The 24,936-nt window shown below is 46.3% G+C and overlaps 2 protein-coding genes across 3 annotated transcripts in view; one reads left to right on the forward strand and one right to left on the reverse strand.

The window, feature by feature from the left end:
- The window catches only part of LOC129867013 (FERM domain-containing protein 4A-like), a 228,374-nt gene that overhangs the window by 67,449 nt on the left and 135,989 nt on the right, over window positions 1-24,936 (forward strand). The window lies entirely within an intron of this gene.
- LOC129867015 (uncharacterized) overlaps window positions 1-24,936 on the reverse strand; it is a 96,873-nt gene that overhangs the window by 52,255 nt on the left and 19,682 nt on the right. The window lies entirely within an intron of this gene.

The following is a 24,936-nucleotide window of genomic DNA, read 5'->3' on the forward strand; positions in this document are numbered from 1 at the left end:
TTCCCTTACTGAGACCCGAGGTACTGATTCCTCGGTCAAGCAAAGACCTGAGGTACTGATGCCTCGGTCAAGCAAAGACCTGAGGTACTGATGCCTCGGTCAAGCAAAGACCTGAGGTACTGATTCCTCGGCCAAGCAAAGACCTGAGGTACTGATGCCTCGGCCAAGCAAAGACCTGAGGTACTGATGCCTCGGCCAAGCAAAGACCTGAGGTACTGATGCCTGAGCCAAGCAAAGACCTGAGGTACTGATGCCTGGGCCAAGCAAAGACCTGAGGTACGGATGCCTCGGCCAAGCAAAGCCAGGGTTCTGGTGCACTAGCAGTAATACTGTAGCTAGCTTGGTTGTTGTTAGTGTTGTTGTGAAAGTCTGGATTGTGCCATGATAGAGATGGACCGTGTCAATTAAACACATGATAACGTGTGCTGTTAGCTTCAGCTAAACTTGAACTGATCTGCTGTGTGAAGATGTACAGTATAGCGTATAACCTTAGTCTTTGGTATAGGTGGGTTCTGTTGATATGAACGCCTCATCATATTGGGTTTATCTCTGGTGTGTGTTTGTGTTCTTACACATTTAAGTGTGAATGTCTGAGTAGATATGTAGGTCTGTGTGAGTGACGCTAAGTGATGCTTACTGTCTTTAGGAGAGAAGTGTTATCTGTAGAACATGCTGTACTCTCTCTACTGTCACTCACACTCAGTGGATTACACACAAACCTGACATAAACCATGAATTTGACAGACCTCTTACGTAGGTGGTCTAAAGAGTGTGTGTATCTGCGCACGTGATTGTGTCACCCCAGGTCAAGTTGTTGTGTGTCCATCCTGTGATAGGGTGCTAATGTCTTCTCTAATCTGTGTCATAGACTGGCTAACTAATACTTGATGAACCACTCAATGCTACAACTCTCCACATGCAGGTCAACTTACTACATGTGTAATGAAAGATTCCATGTCCATCTCCCCCCATGTTAAGTTAAATGGATAATGGTATCATGGAGAGTATTGTTATTGGGTTATTAATGGTGGGCTATGATGGATGAGGAGAAGGAAGTAGAGGAGTGGTAGAGGGAGAGATGAATGAGGAGGAGGAAGTAGAGGGAGAGATGAATGAGGAGGAGGAAGTAGAGGAGTGGTAGAGGGAGAGATGAATGAGGAGGAGGAAGTAGAGGGAGAGATGAATGAGGAGGAGGAAGTAGAGGGAGAGATGAATGAGGAGAAGGAAGTAGAGGAGTGGTAGAGGGAGAGATGAATGAGGAGGAGGAAGTAGAGGGAGAGATGAATGAGGAGAAGGAAGTAGAGGAGTGGTAGAGGGAGAGATGAATGAGGAGAAGGAAGTAGAGGGAGAGATGAATGAGGAGGAGGAAGTAGAGGAGTGGTAGAGGGAGAGATGAATGAGGAGAAGGAAGTAGAGGGAGAGATGAATGAGGAGGAGGAAGTAGAGGGAGAGATGAATGAGGAGGAGGAAGTAGAGGGAGAGATGAATGAGGAGAAGGAAGTAGAGGAGTGGTAGAGGGAGAGATGAATGAGGAGGAGGAAGTAGAGGGAGAGATGAATGAGGAGAAGGAAGTAGTGGAGTGGTAGAGGGAGAGATGAATGAGGAGGAGGAAGTAGAGGAGTGGTAGAGGGAGAGATGAATGAGGAGGAGGAAGTAGAGGGAGAGATGAATGAGGAGAAGGAAGTAGAGGAGTGGTAGAGGGAGAGATGAATGAGGAGAAGGAAGTAGAGGGAGAGATGACTGAGGAGGAGGAAGTAGTGGAGTGGTAGAGGGAGAGATGACTGAGGAGGAGGAAGTAGAGGAGTGGTAGAGGGAGAGATGAAGGAGGTAGAGGAGTGGTAGAGGGAGAGATGACTGAGGAGGAGGAAGTAGTGGAGTGGTAGAGGGAGAGATGACTGAGGAGGAGGAAGTAGAGGAGTGGTAGAGGGAGAGATGAATGAGGAGGAGGAAGTAGAGGGAGAGATGAATGAGGAGAAGGAAGTAGAGGAGTGGTAGAGGGAGAGATGAAGGAGGTAGAGGAGTGGTAGAGGGAGAGATGAAGGAGGTAGAGGAGTGGTAGAGGGAGAGATGACTGAGGAGGAGGAAGTAGAGGAGTGGTAGAGGGAGAGATGAAGGAGGTAGAGGAGTGGTAGAGGGAGAGATGACTGAGGAGGAGGAAGTAGTGGAGTGGTAGAGGGAGAGATGAATGAGGAGGAGGAAGTAGAGGAGTGGTAGAGGGAGAGATGAAGGAGGTAGAGGAGTGGTAGAGGGAGAGATGACTGAGGAGGAGGAAGTAGAGGAGTGGTATAGGGAGAGATGAAGGAGGTAGAGGAGTGGTAGAGGGAGAGATGACTGAGGAGGAGGAAGTAGTGGAGTGGTAGAGGGAGAGATGACTGAGGAGGAGGAAGTAGAGGAGTGGTAGAGGGAGAGATGAATGAGGAGGAGGAAGTAGAGGAATGGTAGAGGGAGAGATGAAGGAGGTAGAGGAGTGGTAGAGGGAGAGATGACTGAGGAGGAGGAAGTAGAGGAGTGGTAGAGGGAGAGATGACTGAGGAGGAGGAAGTAGTGGAGTGGTAGAGGGAGAGATGACTGAGGAGGAGGAAGTAGAGGAGTGGTAGAGGGAGAGATGAATGAGGAGAAGGAAGTAGAGGGAGAGATGAATGAGGAGAAGGAAGTAGAGGAGTGGTAGAGGGAGAGATGAATGAGGAGAAGGAAGTAGAGGGAGAGATGAATGAGGAGGAGGAAGTAGAGGAGTGGTAGAGGGAGAGATGAATGAGGAGAAGGAAGTAGAGGGAGAGATGAATGAGGAGGAGGAAGTAGAGGGAGAGATGAATGAGGAGGAGGAAGTAGAGGGAGAGATGAATGAGGAGAAGGAAGTAGAGGAGTGGTAGAGGGAGAGATGAATGAGGAGGAGGAAGTAGAGGGAGAGATGAATGAGGAGAAGGAAGTAGTGGAGTGGTAGAGGGAGAGATGAATGAGGAGGAGGAAGTAGAGGAGTGGTAGAGGGAGAGATGAAGGAGGTAGAGGAGTGGTAGAGGGAGAGATGAATGAGGAGGAGGAAGTAGAGGAGTGGTAGAGGGAGAGATGACTGAGGAGGAGGAAGTATAGGGAGAGATGAATGAGGAGGAGGAAGTAGAGGAGTGGTAGAGGGAGAGATGAAGGAGGTAGAGGAGTGGTAGAGGGAGAGATGACTGAGGAGGAGGAAGTAGAGGAGTGGTAGAGGGAGAGATGACTGAGGAGGAGGAAGTAGTGGAGTGGTAGAGGGAGAGATGACTGAGGAGGAGGAAGTAGAGGAGTGGTAGAGGGAGAGATGAATGAGGAGGAGGAAGTAGAGGGAGAGATGAATGAGGAGAAGGAAGTAGAGGAGTGGTAGAGGGAGAGATGAACGAGGTAGAGGAGTGGTAGAGGGAGAGAGGAAGGAGGTAGAGGAGTGGTAGAGGGAGAGATGACTGAGGAGGAGGAAGTAGAGGAGTGGTAGAGGGAGAGATGAAGGAGGTAGAGGAGTGGTAGAGGGAGAGATGACTGAGGAGGAGGAAGTAGTGGAGTGGTAGAGGGAGAGATGAATGAGGAGGAGGAAGTAGAGGAGTGGTAGAGGGAGAGATGAAGGAGGTAGAGGAGTGGTAGAGGGAGAGATGACTGAGGAGGAGGAAGTAGAGGAGTGGTATAGGGAGAGATGAAGGAGGTAGAGGAGTGGTAGAGGGAGAGATGACTGAGGAGGAGGAAGTAGTGGAGTGGTAGAGGGAGAGATGACTGAGGAGGAGGAAGTAGAGGAGTGGTAGAGGGAGAGATGAATGAGGAGGAGGAAGTAGAGGAGTGGTAGAGGGAGAGATGAAGGAGGTAGAGGAGTGGTAGAGGGAGAGATGAATGAGGAGGAGGAAGTAGAGGAGTGGTAGAGGGAGAGATGACTGAGGAGGAGGAAGTAGAGGGAGAGATGAATGAGGAGGAGGAAGTAGAGGAGTGGTAGAGGGAGAGATGAAGGAGGTAGAGGAGTGGTAGAGGGAGAGATGACTGAGGAGGAGGAAGTAGAGGAGTGGTAGAGGGAGAGATGAATGAGGAGGAGGAAGTAGAGGAGTGGTAGAGGGAGAGATGAAGGAGGTAGAGGAGTGGTAGAGGGAGAGATGACTGAGGAGGAGGAAGTAGAGGAGTGGTAGAGGGAGAGATGACTGAGGAGGAGGAAGTAGAGGGAGAGATGAATGAGGAGGAGGAAGTAGAGGAGTGGTAGAGGGAGAGATGAAGGAGGTAGAGGAGTGGTAGAGGGAGAGATGACTGAGGAGGAGGAAGTAGTGGAGTGGTAGAGGGAGAGATGACTGAGGAGGAGGAAGTAGAGGAGTGGTAGAGGGAGAGATGACTGAGGAGGAGGAAGTAGTGGAGTGGTAGAGGGAGAGATGACTGAGGAGGAGGAAGTAGAGGAGTGGTAGAGGGAGAGATGAATGAGGAGAAGGAAGTAGAGGGAGAGATGAATGAGGAGAAGGAAGTAGAGGAGTGGTAGAGGGAGAGATGAATGAGGAGAAGGAAGTAGAGGAGTGGTAGAGGGAGAGATGAATGAGGAGAAGGAAGTAGAGGAGTGGTAGAGGGAGAGATGAATGAGGAGGAGGAAGTAGAGGAGTGGTAGAGGGAGAGATGAATGAGGAGGAGGAAGTAGAGGAGTGGTAGAGGGAGAGATGAAGGAGGTAGAGGAGTGGTAGAGGGAGAGATGACAGGAGGAGGAAGTAGTGGAGTGGTAGAGGGAGAGATGAATGAGGAGAAGGAAGTAGAGGGAGAGATGAATGAGGAGGAGGAAGTAGAGGAGTGGTAGAGGGAGAGATGAAGGAGGTAGAGGAGTGGTAGAGGGAGAGATGAATGAGGAGAATGAGGTAGAGGAGTGGTAGAGGGAGAGATGAATGAGGAGGAGGAAGTAGAGGGAGAGATGAATGAGGAGAAGGAGGTAGAGGAGTGGTAGAGGGAGAGATGAATGAGGAGGAGGAAGTAGAGGAGTGGTAGATGGAGAGATGAATCACGAGAAGGAAGTAGAGGGAGAGATGAATGAGGAGGAGGAAGTAGAGGAGTGGTAGAGGGAGAGATGAATGAGGAGAAGGAAGTAGTGGAGTGGTAGAGGGAGAGATGAATGAGGAGAAGGAAGTAGAGGAGTGGTAGAGGGAGAGATGAATGAGGAGAAGGAAGTAGAGGGAGAGATGAATGAGGAGAAGGAAGTAGTGGAGTGGTAGAGGGAGAGATGAATGAGGAGGAGGAAGTAGAGGAGTGGTAGAGGGAGAGATGAAGGAGGTAGAGGAGTGGTAGAGGGAGAGATGACTGAGGAGGAGGAAGTAGAGGAGTGGTAGAGGGAGAGATGAATGAGGAGGAGGAAGTAGAGGAGTGGTAGAGGGAGAGATGAAGGAGGTAGAGGAGTGGTAGAGGGAGAGATGACTGAGGAGGAGGAAGTAGAGGAGTGGTAGAGGGAGAGATGACTGAGGAGGAGGAAGTAGAGGGAGAGATGAATGAGGAGGAGGAAGTAGAGGAGTGGTAGAGGGAGAGATGAAGGAGGTAGAGGAGTGGTAGAGGGAGAGATGACTGAGGAGGAGGAAGTAGTGGAGTGGTAGAGGGAGAGATGACTGAGGAGGAGGAAGTAGAGGAGTGGTAGAGGGAGAGATGACTGAGGAGGAGGAAGTAGTGGAGTGGTAGAGGGAGAGATGACTGAGGAGGAGGAAGTAGAGGAGTGGTAGAGGGAGAGATGAATGAGGAGAAGGAAGTAGAGGGAGAGATGAATGAGGAGAAGGAAGTAGAAGAGTGGTAGAGGGAGAGATGAATGAGGAGAAGGAAGTAGAGGGAGAGATGAATGAGGAGGAGGAAGTAGAGGAGTGGTAGAGGGAGAGATGAATGAGGAGAAGGAAGTAGAGGGAGAGATGAATGAGGAGGAGGAAGTAGAGGGAGAGATGAATGAGGAGGAGGAAGTAGAGGGAGAGATGAATGAGGAGAAGGAAGTAGAGGAGTGGTAGAGGGAGAGATGAATGAGGAGGAGGAAGTAGAGGGAGAGATGAATGAGGAGAAGGAAGTAGTGGAGTGGTAGAGGGAGAGATGAATGAGGAGGAGGAAGTAGAGGAGTGGTAGAGGGAGAGATGAACGAGGTAGAGGAGTGGTAGAGGGAGAGAGGAAGGAGGTAGAGGAGTGGTAGAGGGAGAGATGACTGAGGAGGAGGAAGTAGAGGAGTGGTAGAGGGAGAGATGAAGGAGGTAGAGGAGTGGTAGAGGGAGAGATGACTGAGGAGGAGGAAGTAGTGGAGTGGTAGAGGGAGAGATGAATGAGGAGGAGGAAGTAGAGGAGTGGTAGAGGGAGAGATGAAGGAGGTAGAGGAGTGGTAGAGGGAGAGATGACTGAGGAGGAGGAAGTAGAGGAGTGGTATAGGGAGAGATGAAGGAGGTAGAGGAGTGGTAGAGGGAGAGATGACTGAGGAGGAGGAAGTAGTGGAGTGGTAGAGGGAGAGATGACTGAGGAGGAGGAAGTAGAGGAGTGGTAGAGGGAGAGATGAATGAGGAGGAGGAAGTAGAGGAGTGGTAGAGGGAGAGATGAAGGAGGTAGAGGAGTGGTAGAGGGAGAGATGAATGAGGAGGAGGAAGTAGAGGAGTGGTAGAGGGAGAGATGACTGAGGAGGAGGAAGTAGAGGGAGAGATGAATGAGGAGGAGGAAGTAGAGGAGTGGTAGAGGGAGAGATGAAGGAGGTAGAGGAGTGGTAGAGGGAGAGATGACTGAGGAGGAGGAAGTAGAGGAGTGGTAGAGGGAGAGATGAATGAGGAGGAGGAAGTAGAGGAGTGGTAGAGGGAGAGATGAAGGAGGTAGAGGAGTGGTAGAGGGAGAGATGACTGAGGAGGAGGAAGTAGAGGAGTGGTAGAGGGAGAGATGACTGAGGAGGAGGAAGTAGAGGGAGAGATGAATGAGGAGGAGGAAGTAGAGGAGTGGTAGAGGGAGAGATGAAGGAGGTAGAGGAGTGGTAGAGGGAGAGATGACTGAGGAGGAGGAAGTAGTGGAGTGGTAGAGGGAGAGATGACTGAGGAGGAGGAAGTAGAGGAGTGGTAGAGGGAGAGATGACTGAGGAGGAGGAAGTAGTGGAGTGGTAGAGGGAGAGATGACTGAGGAGGAGGAAGTAGAGGAGTGGTAGAGGGAGAGATGAATGAGGAGAAGGAAGTAGAGGGAGAGATGAATGAGGAGAAGGAAGTAGAGGAGTGGTAGAGGGAGAGATGAATGAGGAGAAGGAAGTAGAGGAGTGGTAGAGGGAGAGATGAATGAGGAGAAGGAAGTAGAGGAGTGGTAGAGGGAGAGATGAATGAGGAGGAGGAAGTAGAGGAGTGGTAGAGGGAGAGATGAATGAGGAGGAGGAAGTAGAGGAGTGGTAGAGGGAGAGATGAAGGAGGTAGAGGAGTGGTAGAGGGAGAGATGACAGGAGGAGGAAGTAGTGGAGTGGTAGAGGGAGAGATGAATGAGGAGAAGGAAGTAGAGGGAGAGATGAATGAGGAGGAGGAAGTAGAGGAGTGGTAGAGGGAGAGATGAAGGAGGTAGAGGAGTGGTAGAGGGAGAGATGAATGAGGAGAATGAGGTAGAGGAGTGGTAGAGGGAGAGATGAATGAGGAGGAGGAAGTAGAGGGAGAGATGAATGAGGAGAAGGAGGTAGAGGAGTGGTAGAGGGAGAGATGAATGAGGAGGAGGAAGTAGAGGAGTGGTAGATGGAGAGATGAATCACGAGAAGGAAGTAGAGGGAGAGATGAATGAGGAGGAGGAAGTAGAGGAGTGGTAGAGGGAGAGATGAATGAGGAGAAGGAAGTAGTGGAGTGGTAGAGGGAGAGATGAATGAGGAGAAGGAAGTAGAGGAGTGGTAGAGGGAGAGATGAATGAGGAGAAGGAAGTAGAGGGAGAGATGAATGAGGAGAAGGAAGTAGTGGAGTGGTAGAGGGAGAGATGAATGAGGAGGAGGAAGTAGAGGAGTGGTAGAGGGAGAGATGAAGGAGGTAGAGGAGTGGTAGAGGGAGAGATGACTGAGGAGGAGGAAGTAGAGGAGTGGTAGAGGGAGAGATGAATGAGGAGGAGGAAGTAGAGGAGTGGTAGAGGGAGAGATGAAGGAGGTAGAGGAGTGGTAGAGGGAGAGATGACTGAGGAGGAGGAAGTAGAGGAGTGGTAGAGGGAGAGATGACTGAGGAGGAGGAAGTAGAGGGAGAGATGAATGAGGAGGAGGAAGTAGAGGAGTGGTAGAGGGAGAGATGAAGGAGGTAGAGGAGTGGTAGAGGGAGAGATGACTGAGGAGGAGGAAGTAGTGGAGTGGTAGAGGGAGAGATGACTGAGGAGGAGGAAGTAGAGGAGTGGTAGAGGGAGAGATGACTGAGGAGGAGGAAGTAGTGGAGTGGTAGAGGGAGAGATGACTGAGGAGGAGGAAGTAGAGGAGTGGTAGAGGGAGAGATGAATGAGGAGAAGGAAGTAGAGGGAGAGATGAATGAGGAGAAGGAAGTAGAAGAGTGGTAGAGGGAGAGATGAATGAGGAGAAGGAAGTAGAGGGAGAGATGAATGAGGAGGAGGAAGTAGAGGAGTGGTAGAGGGAGAGATGAATGAGGAGAAGGAAGTAGAGGGAGAGATGAATGAGGAGGAGGAAGTAGAGGGAGAGATGAATGAGGAGGAGGAAGTAGAGGGAGAGATGAATGAGGAGAAGGAAGTAGAGGAGTGGTAGAGGGAGAGATGAATGAGGAGGAGGAAGTAGAGGGAGAGATGAATGAGGAGAAGGAAGTAGTGGAGTGGTAGAGGGAGAGATGAATGAGGAGGAGGAAGTAGAGGAGTGGTAGAGGGAGAGATGAAGGAGGTAGAGGAGTGGTAGAGGGAGAGATGAATGAGGAGGAGGAAGTAGAGGAGTGGTAGAGGGAGAGATGACTGAGGAGGAGGAAGTAAAGGGAGAGATGAATGAGGAGGAGGAAGTAGAGGAGTGGTAGAGGGAGAGATGAAGGAGGTAGAGGAGTGGTAGAGGGAGAGATGACTGAGGAGGAGGAAGTAGAGGAGTGGTAGAGGGAGAGATGACTGAGGAGGAGGAAGTAGTGGAGTGGTAGAGGGAGAGATGACTGAGGAGGAGGAAGTAGAGGAGTGGTAGAGGGAGAGATGAATGAGGAGGAGGAAGTAGAGGGAGAGATGAATGAGGAGAAGGAAGTAGAGGAGTGGTAGAGGGAGAGATGAAGGAGGTAGAGGAGTGGTAGAGGGAGAGATGAAGGAGGTAGAGGAGTGGTAGAGGGAGAGATGACTGAGGAGGAGGAAGTAGAGGAGTGGTAGAGGGAGAGATGAAGGAGGTAGAGGAGTGGTAGAGGGAGAGATGACTGAGGAGGAGGAAGTAGTGGAGTGGTAGAGGGAGAGATGAATGAGGAGGAGGAAGTAGAGGAGTGGTAGAGGGAGAGATGAAGGAGGTAGAGGAGTGGTAGAGGGAGAGATGACTGAGGAGGAGGAAGTAGAGGAGTGGTATAGGGAGAGATGAAGGAGGTAGAGGAGTGGTAGAGGGAGAGATGACTGAGGAGGAGGAAGTAGTGGAGTGGTAGAGGGAGAGATGACTGAGGAGGAGGAAGTAGAGGAGTGGTAGAGGGAGAGATGAATGAGGAGGAGGAAGTAGAGGAGTGGTAGAGGGAGAGATGAAGGAGGTAGAGGAGTGGTAGAGGGAGAGATGACTGAGGAGGAGGAAGTAGAGGAGTGGTAGAGGGAGAGATGACTGAGGAGGAGGAAGTAGTGGAGTGGTAGAGGGAGAGATGACTGAGGAGGAGGAAGTAGAGGAGTGGTAGAGGGAGAGATGAATGAGGAGAAGGAAGTAGAGGGAGAGATGAATGAGGAGAAGGAAGTAGAGGAGTGGTAGAGGGAGAGATGAATGAGGAGAAGGAAGTAGAGGGAGAGATGAATGAGGAGGAGGAAGTAGAGGAGTGGTAGAGGGAGAGATGAATGAGGAGAAGGAAGTAGAGGGAGAGATGAATGAGGAGGAGGAAGTAGAGGGAGAGATGAATGAGGAGGAGGAAGTAGAGGGAGAGATGAATGAGGAGAAGGAAGTAGAGGAGTGGTAGAGGGAGAGATGAATGAGGAGGAGGAAGTAGAGGGAGAGATGAATGAGGAGAAGGAAGTAGTGGAGTGGTAGAGGGAGAGATGAATGAGGAGGAGGAAGTAGAGGAGTGGTAGAGGGAGAGATGAAGGAGGTAGAGGAGTGGTAGAGGGAGAGATGAATGAGGAGGAGGAAGTAGAGGAGTTGTAGAGGGAGAGATGACTGAGGAGGAGGAAGTAGAGGGAGAGATGAATGAGGAGGAGGAAGTAGAGGAGTGGTAGAGGGAGAGATGAAGGAGGTAGAGGAGTGGTAGAGGGAGAGATGACTGAGGAGGAGGAAGTAGAGGAGTGGTAGAGGGAGAGATGACTGAGGAGGAGGAAGTAGTGGAGTGGTAGAGGGAGAGATGACTGAGGAGGAGGAAGTAGAGGAGTGGTAGAGGGAGAGATGAATGAGGAGGAGGAAGTAGAGGGAGAGATGAATGAGGAGAAGGAAGTAGAGGAGTGGTAGAGGGAGAGATGAAGGAGGTAGAGGAGTGGTAGAGGGAGAGATGAAGGAGGTAGAGGAGTGGTAGAGGGAGAGATGACTGAGGAGGAGGAAGTAGAGGAGTGGTAGAGGGAGAGATGAAGGAGGTAGAGGAGTGGTAGAGGGAGAGATGACTGAGGAGGAGGAAGTAGTGGAGTGGTAGAGGGAGAGATGAATGAGGAGGAGGAAGTAGAGGAGTGGTAGAGGGAGAGATGAAGGAGGTAGAGGAGTGGTAGAGGGAGAGATGACTGAGGAGGAGGAAGTAGAGGAGTGGTATAGGGAGAGATGAAGGAGGTAGAGGAGTGGTAGAGGGAGAGATGACTGAGGAGGAGGAAGTAGTGGAGTGGTAGAGGGAGAGATGACTGAGGAGGAGGAAGTAGAGGAGTGGTAGAGGGAGAGATGAATGAGGAGGAGGAAGTAGAGGAGTGGTAGAGGGAGAGATGAAGGAGGTAGAGGAGTGGTAGAGGGAGAGATGAATGAGGAGGAGGAAGTAGAGGAGTGGTAGAGGGAGAGATGACTGAGGAGGAGGAAGTAGAGGGAGAGATGAATGAGGAGGAGGAAGTAGAGGAGTGGTAGAGGGAGAGATGAAGGAGGTAGAGGAGTGGTAGAGGGAGAGATGACTGAGGAGGAGGAAGTAGAGGAGTGGTAGAGGGAGAGATGAATGAGGAGGAGGAAGTAGAGGAGTGGTAGATGGAGAGATGAAGGAGGTAGAGGAGTGGTAGAGGGAGAGATGACTGAGGAGGAGGAAGTAGAGGAGTGGTAGAGGGAGAGATGACTGAGGAGGAGGAAGTAGAGGGAGAGATGAATGAGGAGGAGGAAGTAGAGGAGTGGTAGAGGGAGAGATGAAGGAGGTAGAGGAGTGGTAGAGGGAGAGATGACTGAGGAGGAGGAAGTAGTGGAGTGGTAGAGGGAGAGATGACTGAGGAGGAGGAAGTAGAGGAGTGGTAGAGGGAGAGATGACTGAGGAGGAGGAAGTAGTGGAGTGGTAGAGGGAGAGATGACTGAGGAGGAGGAAGTAGAGGAGTGGTAGAGGGAGAGATGAATGAGGAGAAGGAAGTAGAGGGAGAGATGAATGAGGAGAAGGAAGTAGAGGAGTGGTAGAGGGAGAAATGAATGAGGAGAAGGAAGTAGAGGAGTGGTAGAGGGAGAGATGAATGAGGAGAAGGAAGTAGAGGAGTGGTAGAGGGAGAGATGAATGAGGAGGAGGAAGTAGAGGAGTGGTAGAGGGAGAGATGAATGAGGAGGAGGAAGTAGAGGAGTGGTAGAGGGAGAGATGAAGGAGGTAGAGGAGTGGTAGAGGGAGAGATGACAGGAGGAGGAAGTAGTGGAGTGGTAGAGGGAGAGATGAATGAGGAGAAGGAAGTAGAGGGAGAGATGAATGAGGAGGAGGAAGTAGAGGAGTGGTAGAGGGAGAGATGAAGGAGGTAGAGGAGTGGTAGAGGGAGAGATGAATGAGGAGAATGAGGTAGAGGAGTGGTAGAGGGAGAGATGAATGAGGAGGAGGAAGTAGAGGGAGAGATGAATGAGGAGAAGAAGGTGTTAGAGGAGTGGTAGAGGGAGAGATGAATGAGGAGGAGGAAGTAGAGGAGTGGTAGATGGAGAGATGAATCACGAGAAGGAAGTAGAGGGAGAGATGAATGAGGAGGAGGAAGTAGAGGAGTGGTAGAGGGAGAGATGAATGAGGAGAAGGAAGTAGTGGAGTGGTAGAGGGAGAGATGAATGAGGAGAAGGAAGTAGAGGAGTGGTAGAGGGAGAGATGAATGAGGAGAAGGAAGTAGAGGGAGAGATGAATGAGGAGAAGGAAGTAGTGGAGTGGTAGAGGGAGAGATGAATGAGGAGGAGGAAGTAGAGGAGTGGTAGAGGGAGAGATGAATGAGGAGGAGGAAGTAGAGGAGTTGTAGAGGGAGAGATGAACACCTCAGAGAAGTAGAACACTTCAGCAGTGTGTGTGTGTGTGTGTGTGTGTGTGTGTGTGTGTGTGTGTGTGTGTGTGTGTGTGTGTGTGTGTGTGTGTGTGTGTGTGTGTGTGTGTGTGTGTGTGTGTGTGTGTGTGTGTGCTGACAGACTGTTTCACACCCAAGTGCTCTTGACCCCAGACTGATGCCTCACTGACCTCTGACATGTACGTCTCCAGAGAAGGACTGGGAGGGGGAGGGAGGGAAAGAGAGAAGAGGCAGAGGAAGGAATGAAAGGCATGGAGGCAAGGAAAGTGGGTATGGAAGAGGAGAGAGGGATCGTTAAAAAAGAGAAGAAAATAATGTAGCCAAACGTATTGTAGAAATGTCGGAGCAGAGTAGACTGTGGTCATGCGGTCAGAGTTATGAACCACTTCCAGAACCCTTAAAGGCTCTTAATGATGTGACCACACACACAGATGCTCTTTTCAGATCTTAATGCCACATTTCCAAACAGTTTATGCAAGTATTATTAAAATCTGCTAGTGATGTCCTACAGACAGAGTAATAGTTAATAGTTAGAAATATCTAAATGATCAAATGGTAATCACCTTTGACACTGGTGTGTAGTGAATGAAAAACCCATTTGCATTGTTAGCATTAGCTTTTACGATATGTGACTTGATTCAGGAAACTAGGCTTATGTTGCAAGTTACGACTTCACAGGAGAGCCGTTTGAGCGTAAAAAATATGTTATTATCTAAATGTGTTTTTTTGGCAGAAATGCCTTCTCGAATATGTGAACTTTCCTGTGCCTTTATATCAAACTTCTATGCCATCTGTAAATACGAACAAAATTGATAAATTACGAGCCTAGTTGGTTTAGCCACAGAAAAAGCCAACAACCTTCGCGCTAGCCATGATTGGTTGAGATAATAAGTGGGCTGGACATGCCAAGAGAGGAGTTTGGATAGATCTGCCATGTATCACGCGTCTGTCTATTGGAGCTGGTCAGTGTGTCTAGGTAATCGTGTCAATCACGGCTTTTTTTAAATGTATCTTGTAGTAAAACTGCATAAACCTAATGTCAAGTTAAAGTGTACTGTTAGCTAGCTAATGTTATGTGTATGCTCTCCACTTTCTGGAGGACCGAGATTTGAAATCAGTAGAATTTGTGTAGGAGATGGAGAAAACACCGCTCTGGATTACATCTTCAAACTAAGGGCAACCATGCATGGCACAATTTCTCCCCTTTCCAACAAAGTCAATGAAGATACCTTCATGATGCCCATCTCTGCATGATTCAAGAAGGCAATGAGCTCTGTCGGGTCTTTTTTTTTAAATGGCTGGTGAGGAAGCAAAACCTATTGCGTGATAGTGAGAAGGAGAGACGTCGTGTGGGGAAACGGCTTTTTTTCACTCGATCTGTCCAACTTATCACCTTATCGCCTCTAAAATGTAATTAAAACACTATAAAGAGTTTATATAATGTGTCATTACATACCTATTTGAAGGTTTGTGTCGAATATCATCAGAACGCTCATATCAACCCTTAAAGAGATGGGTGGGGCTAAGCCTTAAGAGGGTATGAACAATGCTGAATGGGTATAGACAAAGAAGGGCTCTCTTTGTGTAGACAAAGAATGGCTCTTCAAAACATTGAAAGACAGTTTTCTCAAAAGTGAGTTTACAAGTTGAATTACTTTCCCATTGTTTCCTCAAATGCAGTGTATGATATACCATTTTGTAGCGCTTTAATCCAATGTAAAAAAAAAATAATAATAATTCAAATGTTGCTATATAAGACCGAATCCAGGTGGTGAGTCACATACTTGCGTCATTGTCCAGCGTTCAGGTCTTACCTATCTATCCTACCGCTCCATCCCCAGTGTAAACCCTACTGGATGTGGGCCTGTGCCTGGAGGACATGTGTGTGTTGTCATAACATTTTTACGTGTTCGGGTCATTATTTCCATGTGGACACTCAACATCAACAAAAAAAGGAGAGGATTGCTCGTGGACTTCAGGAAACAGTAGAGGGAGCATCACCCCATCCACATCGACGGGACAGTAGTGGAGAAGGTGTAAAGTTTTAAGTTCCTCGCCGTACACATCACGGACAAACTGAAATTATCCACCCACACAGACAGCGTGGTGAAGAAGGCGCAACAGCGTCACCTAAAACACTCACAAACTTTTACAGAGGCACAATCAAGAGCATCCTGTCGGGCTGTATCACCGCCTGGTACGGCAACTGCTCCGCCCACAACCGTAAGGCTCTCCAGAGGGTGGTGAGGTCTGCACAACGCATCACTGGGGGCAAACTACTTGCCCTCCAGGACACCTACAACACCCGATGTCACAGGAAGGCCAAAAAGATCATCAAGGACAACAACCACCCGAGCCACTGCCTGTTCACCCCGCTATCATCCAGAAGGCGAGGTCAGTACATGTGCATCAAAGCAGGGAACGAGAGACTGATAAACAACTTCTATCTCAAGGCCATCAGACTGTTAAACAGCCATCACTAACATAGAGTGGCTGCTGCCAACATATAGACTCAAATCTAGGGCCACTTGAATAGATTTAATAAATAGATTTAATAAAGGTATCACTAGTCACTTTAAGTAATAATAACTTTAATAATGTCTACATATCCTACATTCCTCATCCCATACGTAAATACTGTATTCTATACCATCTACTGCATCTTGCCTATGCCGCATGGCCATCGCTCATCCATATAATTATATGTACATATTCTTATTCATCCCTTTACATTTGTGTGTATAAGGTAGTCGTTGTGAATTTGTTCAATTTCTTGTTAGATATTACTGCACTGTCGGAACTAGAAGCACAAGCATTTCTCTACACTCGCAATAACATCTGCTAACTGTGTGTGAGTGACCAATACCATTTGATTTGATTTGCTTCTAAACAAGAGTCCCATCGAGACAGCTCATATCAGCTCTGGTAAAGCCTATGTTTATAAAGCTCTTTCTCGTGGTGACTCAGATGGACTCACATCCTGCTCTTTTCGTAACATTCCCCTCATCCCCCTCTCTCTCCATTTTGCCTACAGCAGGTACACACACATCCCACTATCTTTCTCTCTCTCTCGTCCCCCGTCTCTCTGACTCACTCTGTCTCTCTGTTTTTAGATCAGTCAGAGCTGGTTAAAGACAGAGAGAGAATGGGTTACATGGCATGCCAGTGCCCCCAGCCCCCCCCCCCCCCCCCCAAAAAAAACAGCCCATGCTGACACCTCCGATTTCCAATTTCCTCTCTTCTCTCCTCCCATTCCTCTCCTTAGGGTTCTTCTCTCTCTATTACCCATGTTACGTAAGCCTCTGTTACAGAGCCAGGACACAGACTCCAGCCGTCTGTGTTTATCTGGTGTTTATCTGTGAGCAGTGGTGTCCAGGCCTTAATGAGGGGTCACAAAGACCCATTGATAGAGACCCAGTATGAAGAGATCTCACCCCAGCCAAGAGCACCCCGGACGGGCATCAACTGCCCCGCACCCTCTGCACAAAGACCTCCAGTGTAGAGAGAGAGAGAGAGAGAGAGAGAGAGAGAGAGAGAGAGAGAGAGAGAGAGAGAGAGAGAGAGAGAGAGAGAGAGAGAGAGAGAGAGAGAGAGAGAGAGAGAGAGAGAGAGAGAGAGAGAGAGAGAGAGAGAGAGAGAGAGAGAGAGAGAGAGAGAGAGAGAGAGATTCCGTCTGACCAGTTCTCAGATGATTATTACTGTGGATCAGAGAGGAATATACTGGTATGCTTCTGTTCTGTGGTGACACTTCTGGTCTGGTGTGAGATACATGGACCGTGACATCAGGGTCTGATATGGAGAGACCTCTCCACTGGAGATAGAGGTGTTTGTATAATGGCGTTGCACATTCTCTGAGATTATTTGCTGTTTTCTATCTCATCTCTCTCTGTGTTCTATGTGAACACAAACACCAAGACCAGTGGTCAAAGTTCCGGTGAAGGATACTGAGTTGCGTATAAAAGTTCTACAGGGGGGTTCTAAGTTGTCCTGGACGGGTTCTAAAGGTTCTAGATCAGAGGAATAATGACGCTGGCAGCACGACTGGAGGACCTAGAGGTCACTCTGGAACACATGCTCATGGACGTATTTGTAAGTGGACACACACTCTTTCTTTATCTCCTTCCATGTCTCTTCCCTCTCTTTTTTCCCTCTTCCATTTTCTAATGCTCTTTGCCATTGATTGGTTTGATTAAAGAGCTTTTCAAAGCCTTCCACTCCCTATCCTTTCCCTCTCTCTCTTCAATCTCCCTCTCTCTGCCTATCCCTCAGAGAAAAAAAGGCTGGTCTCATAGACTTGACGTAACATGGTAAACTAAAATCCGGGACGCTCAAATTAGTATGATATGTTACTTTTGGTATGGTTACATAATATAGATGGTAACTTAAGTCAAAAATGAAAGGTTTGGTTGGCGTATAAAGCAAACATCTTGCAACACAAAGGTTGCACATTCAAATCGCATCATGGAGAACTTTAGCATTTTAGCTAATTAGCAATTTTGCAACTACTTAGCATGTTAGTTAACCCTTCCCCTAACCCTAACCTTACCCCTTAACCTAACTACATACCCTGCCCTAACCTTAACCTTAACCTTAACCATAACCATAACCTTAACTCCTAACCCTAATCTTAACACCTACCCTAACCTTAACCCTAATCTTAACACCTACCCTAACCTTAACCCTAATCTTAACTCCTAACCCTAACGTTAACCTTAACCTTAACCTTAACCCTAACCTTAACACTAACCTTATCACAATTCGTAACATATCATACGAAATGGATGATGGACATCCATAAATTAATACATGCCATACCAAACTTAACATACCATACTAACTTGAGCGTTGCAGATTTTTGTTTACTATGGTACATCTACCCCTGAGTCCAGGTTGTTATGGTTAGAGGCCAGCATATGTTCATGTCCCTGTCCAGATGTTTGGACTAATCAGCACAGAGAAGAGTGGAGCGATTAAACTAGTAGAAGCCAGGGGTATAGACTGTTCAGCATGCACTGAGTAGGTTTGGGTTAGAGTGGTATAAGCCAATATACTATTGGAGATGGTTGCTATAGCTCAGTTGTTTGGAACATGATGCTGGAAGTTCTGAAGTTGTACTAAGGTTATCTGTGCTCATACTTTGTGTGTGAGTGAAAGAGAGCTAATGCTTCAGTAGCAGTAGATCATAGCAGCCCCTGTGGTCTGTTAAGATCAGAAAGACGATACACTGTGTTCAGTAACCACACAGGATAGATACACACACACACCTGCGTGATGTAAATATCACTTTCCCTTTGTAGCTTTGTTTCCATGATAAGTTGAGTCATTAAGATGCAGTTTGCCCTTTATATTGTTCACAGGGATCTGTCACAAATTAATAATATCACCTTTCATCAAGCACACAATGCTTTCACAAAATTCTAACATTTCTTACAATGCATTGATAGCTGAGCTGTACAACATTGATCTCTGTACAATATTGACGTCAGCACAACACTGATGTGAGTACAACACCAACATCAACAACACTGATGTGAGTACAACACCAACATCAACACAATACTGATGTCAGTACAACACCAACATCAACAACACTGATGTGAGTACAACACCAACATCAACACAATACTGATGCCAGTACAACACCAACATCAACAACACAACACTGATGTGAGTACAACACCAACATCAACACAACACTGATGTCAGTACAACACCAACATCAACACAACATTGATGTGAGTACAACACAAATATCAACACAACACTGATGTGAGTACAACACCAACATCAACACAACATTGATGTGAGTACAACACCAACATCAACACAACACTGATGTGAGTACAACACAAATATCAACACAATACTGATGTCAGTACAACACCAACATCAACACAACACTGATGTCAGTACAACACCAAAATCAACACAACACTGATGTGAGTACAACACCAACACAACACTGATGTCAGTACAACACCAACATCAACACAACATTGATGTGAGTACAACACAAATATCAACACACCACTGATGTCAGTACAACACCAACATCAACACAACATTGATGTGAGTACAACACAAATATCAACACAACACTGATGTGAGTACAACATCAACATCAACACAATACTGATGTCAGTACAACACCAACACAACACTGATGTCAGTACAACACCAACATCAACACAACATTGATGTGAGTACAACACCAACACAACACTGATGTCAGTACAACACCAACACAACACTGATGTCAGTACAACACCAACAACACTGATGTCAGTACAACACCAACATCAACACAACATTGATGTGAGTACAACACCAACATCAACACAACATTGATGTGAGTACAACACCAACACAACACTGATGTCAGTACAACACCAACACAACACTGATGTCAGTACAACACCAACAACACTGATGTGAGTACAACACCAACACAACACTGATGTCAGTACAACACCAACATCAACACAACACTGATGTCAGTACAACACCAACATCAACACAATACTGATGTGAGTACAACACCAATATCAACACAACACTGATGTCAGTACAACACCAACATCAACACAACATTGATGTGAGTACAACACCAACATCAACACAATACTGATGTGAGTACAACACCAATATCAACACAACACTGATGTGAGTACAACACCAACATCAACACAACACTGATGTCAGTACAACACCAACATCAACACAACATTGATGTGAGTACAACACCAACATCAACACAACATTGATGTCAGTACAACACCAACATCAACACAACATTGATGTGAGTACAACACCAACATCAACAACACTGATGTGAGTACAACACCAACATCAACACACCACTGATGTGAGTACAACACCAACATCAACAACACTGATGTCAGTACAACACCAACATCAACACAACACTGATGTGAGTACAACACCAACATCAACAACACTGATGTGAGTACAACACCAATATCAACACAACATTGATGTGAGTACAACACCAACATCAACAACACTGATGTGAGTACAACACCAATATCAACACAACACTGATGTCAGTACAACACCAACATCAACACAACACTGATGTGAGTACAACACCAACATCAACACAATACTGATGTCAGTACAACACCAACATCAACACAACACTGATGTCAGTACAACACCAACATCAACACAACACTGATGTCAGTACAACACCAACATCAACACAACACTGATGTGAGTACACCGTTTACCAATTTGAAGTTTGAGGTCAGCCAAATGTTGATATAACTATATGAAGTGAATATGAAAGCAATCATGTGTTTGTGTGTTGCGTTTGAGGCTGGAGGTAAGACTGTGATGTTACAGGAGCGGTTGGAGCAGCGTTGGGACTATTATTCATGCACTACATGTGAGGTGGAAACTGACAAGCAGGAAGATCCTTCCTCCACACTTCCTCACAGCATCCTAAATAGCAGCCTTATTTCTTTATTTTTCTAATTACTGCAGGAGGCCACAATGCAGAGGCTTATCTGGCCGTTTTGCATTTTTAAATTAGAAATATTCAAATGGCTCTGAGCGATCTGCATACACACCCACAAAGACTCACTCACACAGTCACACTATGCACTAACACACATGCAAGCAAGAAAGCACACACGCATGTTCACATTTAAACACCATCAGTCGCAAATGCACACACACATGCAAGCAAACTCATTCACAAACACACAAGCACAAACATTTGCATACATTTGAGAAGAGGCCTCCCTAACCTCTATTAGCCATGATGCATAGCATGGCCTGTCCCTCTTTTGCATGTACTGGCGATTGTTAAGGAGTGTGTGTAGTGTCTGTGTATGTGTTAGTACTGTTCTCTCTGTAGATATCGTAAGTAGAGAACATTAGAGTAATGTATCAGAGGACGTTAAAGCATGGTACCCCTTCACACGCCAGTGGGCTGAGAAGGATGTTATACCTTTGTGTGTGTGTGTGTGTGTGTGTGTGTGTGTGTGTGTGTGTGTGTGTGTGTGTGTGTGTGTGTGTGTGTGTGTGTGTGTGTGTGTGTGTGTGTGTGTGTGTGTGTGTGTGTGTGTGTGTGTGTGTGTGTGTGTGTGTGTGCCATTCTCAGCATTATGTTAGAGTGGGTATTGGAGCGTGACTGTATTTATAATTACAGTACTCGATATGCATGATTTAGTAAGGCTAGCAGACCCACAGGGGTGAGTTACTTTACTAACATAGAGAAACAGAGACAGCTTCAGGTTGACACAATAGATCTGTCCTCTTGTTTTATAGGAACAGACTTTAGCTGTAGCAGAATAGTAATTCCCTGCAAAGCAATGTTCCTTTATGGATGAAGCAGCATACCATTTGGAATGTCAGAATATTATGCAAATACTATTATCTCAGAATTAAGGCATTTCTATGGTAAATTGGATTTTGCTGCCGTATTTATTTTGATATGATTTCTGCGCGTCATGTGGTGTCTGTGATAAACTTACTCTCAGACCACAACACTATACACTATGAAAGGGACTGGCCATTCACATAGCAAAGCACCATAGCAATGTACAGTTGAAGTCGGAAGTTTACATACACCTCAGCCAAATACATTTAAACTCAGTTTTTCATAATTCCTGAAATTTAATTCCAGAAAGAATTCCCTGTCTTAGGTCGGTTAGGATCATCACTTTATTTTAAGAATGTGAAATGTCAGAATAATAGTAGAGAGAATGATTTCAGCTTTTATTTCTTTCATCACATTCCCAGTGGGTCAGAAGTTTACATACACTCAATTAGTATTTGGTAGCATTGCCTTTAAATGGTTTAACTTGGGTCAAACGTTTCTGGTAGCCTTCTACAAGCTTCCCACAATAAGTTGGGTGAATTTTGACCCATTCCTCCTGACAGAGCTGATGTAACTGAGTCAGGTTTGTAGGCCTCCTTGCTCGCACACGCTTTTTCAGTTGTGACCACAAATTCTCTATAGGATTGAGGTCAGGGCTTTGTCATGGCCACTCCAATAACTTGACTTTTTGTCCTTAAGCCATTTTGCCACAACTTTGGAAGTATGCTTGGGGTCATTGTCCATTTGGAAGACCAAGCTTTAACTTCCTGACTGACGTCTTGAGATGTTGCTTCAATATATCCACATAATTTTCTTTCCTTATGATGCCATCCATTTTGTGAAGTGCACCAGTCCCTCCTGCAGGAAAGCACTCCCACAACATGATGCTGCCAACCCTCGTGCTTCACGGTTGGGATGGTGTTCTCCGGCTTGCAAGCGTTCCCCTTTTTCCTCCAAACATAGTGATGGTCATTATGGCCAAACAGTTCTATTTTTGTTTCATCAGACCAGAGGACGTTTCTCCAAAAAGTACGATCTTTGTCCCCATGTGCAGTTGCAAACCGTAGTCTAGATTTTTTTATGGCGGTTTTGGAGCAGTGGCTTCTTCCTTGCTGAACGGCCTTTCAGGTTATGTCGATATAGAACTCATTTTACTGTGGATATAGATACTTTTGTACCTGTTTCCTCCAGCATCTTCACAAGGTCCTTTGCTGTTGTTCTGGGATTGATTTGCACTTTTCACACCAAAGTACGTTCATCTCTAAGAGACAGAACGCGTCTCCTTCCTGAGCGGTATGACGGCTGCGTGGTCCCATGGTAGGCCTTGAAATACATCCACAGGTACACCTCCAATTGACTCAAATGATGATCAGAACTTCTAAAGCTATAACATAACAAGCTATAACATAATTTTCTGGAATTTCCCAAGCTGTTTAAAGGCACAGTCAACTTAGTGTATGTAAACTTCTGACCCACTGGAATTATGATACAGTGAAATATTATAAGTGAAATAATTATAAGTGAAATAATCTGTCTGTAAACAATTGTTGGAAAAATTACTTGTGTCATGCACAAAGTAGATGTCCTAACCGACTTGCCAAATCTATAGTTTGTTAACAAGAAATTTGTGGCGTTGTTGAAAAACAAGTTTTAATGACTCCAACCTAAGTGCATGTAAACTTCTGACTTCAATTGTAAATAACAACGTAGCAATAACACCCTTTGGACACCGTATTATCCCCCCAATTGGCATTCTAATATCAAAAGTCTCCATTCATAATATGTGACCGACCGCCTTGATTCGGTCTTATGTAGCAAAATTTGGAATGGTGTTTTTTACATTGGATAAAAGCAGAGACATAGAGCTACAAAATGGTATACCATACATTGCATTTGAGGAACAACGGTAAAGTAATTCTACTTTGAAAGTCAATAAACTTGTAACCTCACTTTTGAGAAAATGGCCTTTGAATTTTTTGGAACCTACTGGAGAACTCTTCTTTGTCTACACCCATTCAGCATTGTTCACACCCTCTTAAGCTTTAGCCCCCACCCAAACTCTGACCATTTTACTCAACCTAGCAGAGCTGGTAAGGCTGTTTTCATGTTATCCAGAGTGTTGGTGACTGGCAATAATTTAATTGCACTTTTTTGTCAACGTTTACTGACACCGGCCATATTCAACGGGTGTTGAGCGTTCGTAAATGTATCAGTTATTCTGCGCTCTGGCACACTCAGATGAGAGTGCTCTGAAATCGGAGTAGATGTCCAGACTGAATTTACGAACGCACCCGAAATGATTACTTGAATAGTGGAGTCTTTTGTTGAGACATGTAGCTAGCTAGCTAAACAATGAACCATCATCCCAACTCATGATGTTACTAGCCTGCATGAATCTGCAGGTGGCTAACCAACCACGTTCAATGTTAGCTAGCTAACATTAGGCTCTAACTAGCCAAGCAAATGGCTCTGAGATAAAAAATAATAACATTAGCGAGCTAGCTAACAATACACTTTAACTTGAAATGAAAACATTTGAAACGTGTAATATCTGAAAATGTAGCTAGCTAGACTATCTTACCCGTATACATCATGGATGGACGCGTCTCCTGTCGGATGCCATGGTTGCCCTTAGTTTGAAGATGTAATCCAGAGACAGGTGTTTTCTCCATCTCCTTAGCTAGCATACTCGAATTCCACTGATCTCAAAACTCAGTCCTCCCTCCAGAAAGTGGAGAGCAACACTTATGCAGTTTTATTACGCGATACATTTAAATAAATATAGCTGTGTTAGACAGCATTCCCAAGACCTACTGACCACCTCCAATAGACAGAAGCGTGCCATATGGCAGACCAATCCAAACTCATCTCTCACCATGTCCAGCCCACTCAATATCTCAGCCAATCATGGCTAGCGGGAAGGTTGTTTGCTTTTTCTGTGGCTCAACCAACTAGGCTCGTAATTTAAACATTTCATTCGTATTTACAGATGGCGTACAAGTGTGTTATTAAAGCATATGAAAGTTCACATGTTCAAGAAGGCATTTCTGCCAAAAACGCTTTTAGATTTTCTTTTAAAGTTTACGATCAAATGGCTCTCCTGTAAATTAGTGACCGTGACAGACGTCTAGTTTCCTGAAATGGGTCACATATGATGCTGTGATGACATTATATCAAGCTATGACTTGATATGGAGGGAGAATGAAGGGATAGATCACTTCTCTGTCTCTACAATGAGACCATACAGGATGTTGTCTTCTACAAAGGTTGACAGTCACATCAGGCAGGAGATGTAGCACCAAGATTAAAAATGCATTCAATCTTCCTGTAGTCTAATTGAGTTACCTCCTTCTCCTATCCTATCCTCTCCTCCCCCTCCCACCTGTCCCTTCCTCACCCTTCCTCATCCCTTCTCCTCTTCTCCCTTCTTCCCTCACGATGACGGAAACATATAGAACTCAAATGTATTTCAACTTGTGTGGGCTATATTATGTGTGTGTGTGTGTGTGTGTGTGTGTGTGTGTGTGTGTGTGTGTGTGTGTGTGTGTGTGTGTGTGTGTGTGTGTGTGTGTGTGTGTGTGTGTGTGTGTGTGTGTGTGTGTGTGTGTGTGTGTGTGTGTGTGTGTGTGTGTGTGTGTGTGTGTGTGTGCCTGCACGCATGTGTTTGTATATGTGTATGTATTTATGGTGCTGAAACTCTGTGCTGGCTAGTATCTGTAACCTTAAACATAAACAGCAACACAGAAACCTCCTCTTGTCTGACAAGAGGATAGAGTTGGCTAGAGGGCATTTTCCATAAACACACACACCTCAGACAAGAGACCATAGGGATGAATCAGAGAGCTGTAGGCAGAGACTGGCTGGGCTCTCAGTAAATTAAAACGAAACAATGCCAAGACTTTACCATGGGGAACCAGCTCTGCAACTCAGATCACCACTCAATCATACAACACACACACCAGGTGCATTGTTTGAGGAGGAATCTGGTCTTATTAGTAGTAGTTAATGTATTGCTTGTTACGGCATTGTTCTCTCTCTCTCTCTCACTTACTCAGTTCTTTGTGTCTGGAGCTGGCTAGGCTGGTTTTGTGGTGATTAGGTCGTTGGGGGAGAGTGTGTGTGTCAGGGGA

The sequence above is a fragment of the Salvelinus fontinalis genome, chromosome 12 (genome assembly GCF_029448725.1).
Source record: "Salvelinus fontinalis isolate EN_2023a chromosome 12, ASM2944872v1, whole genome shotgun sequence".
Lineage (NCBI taxonomy): Eukaryota > Metazoa > Chordata > Actinopteri > Salmoniformes > Salmonidae > Salvelinus > Salvelinus fontinalis.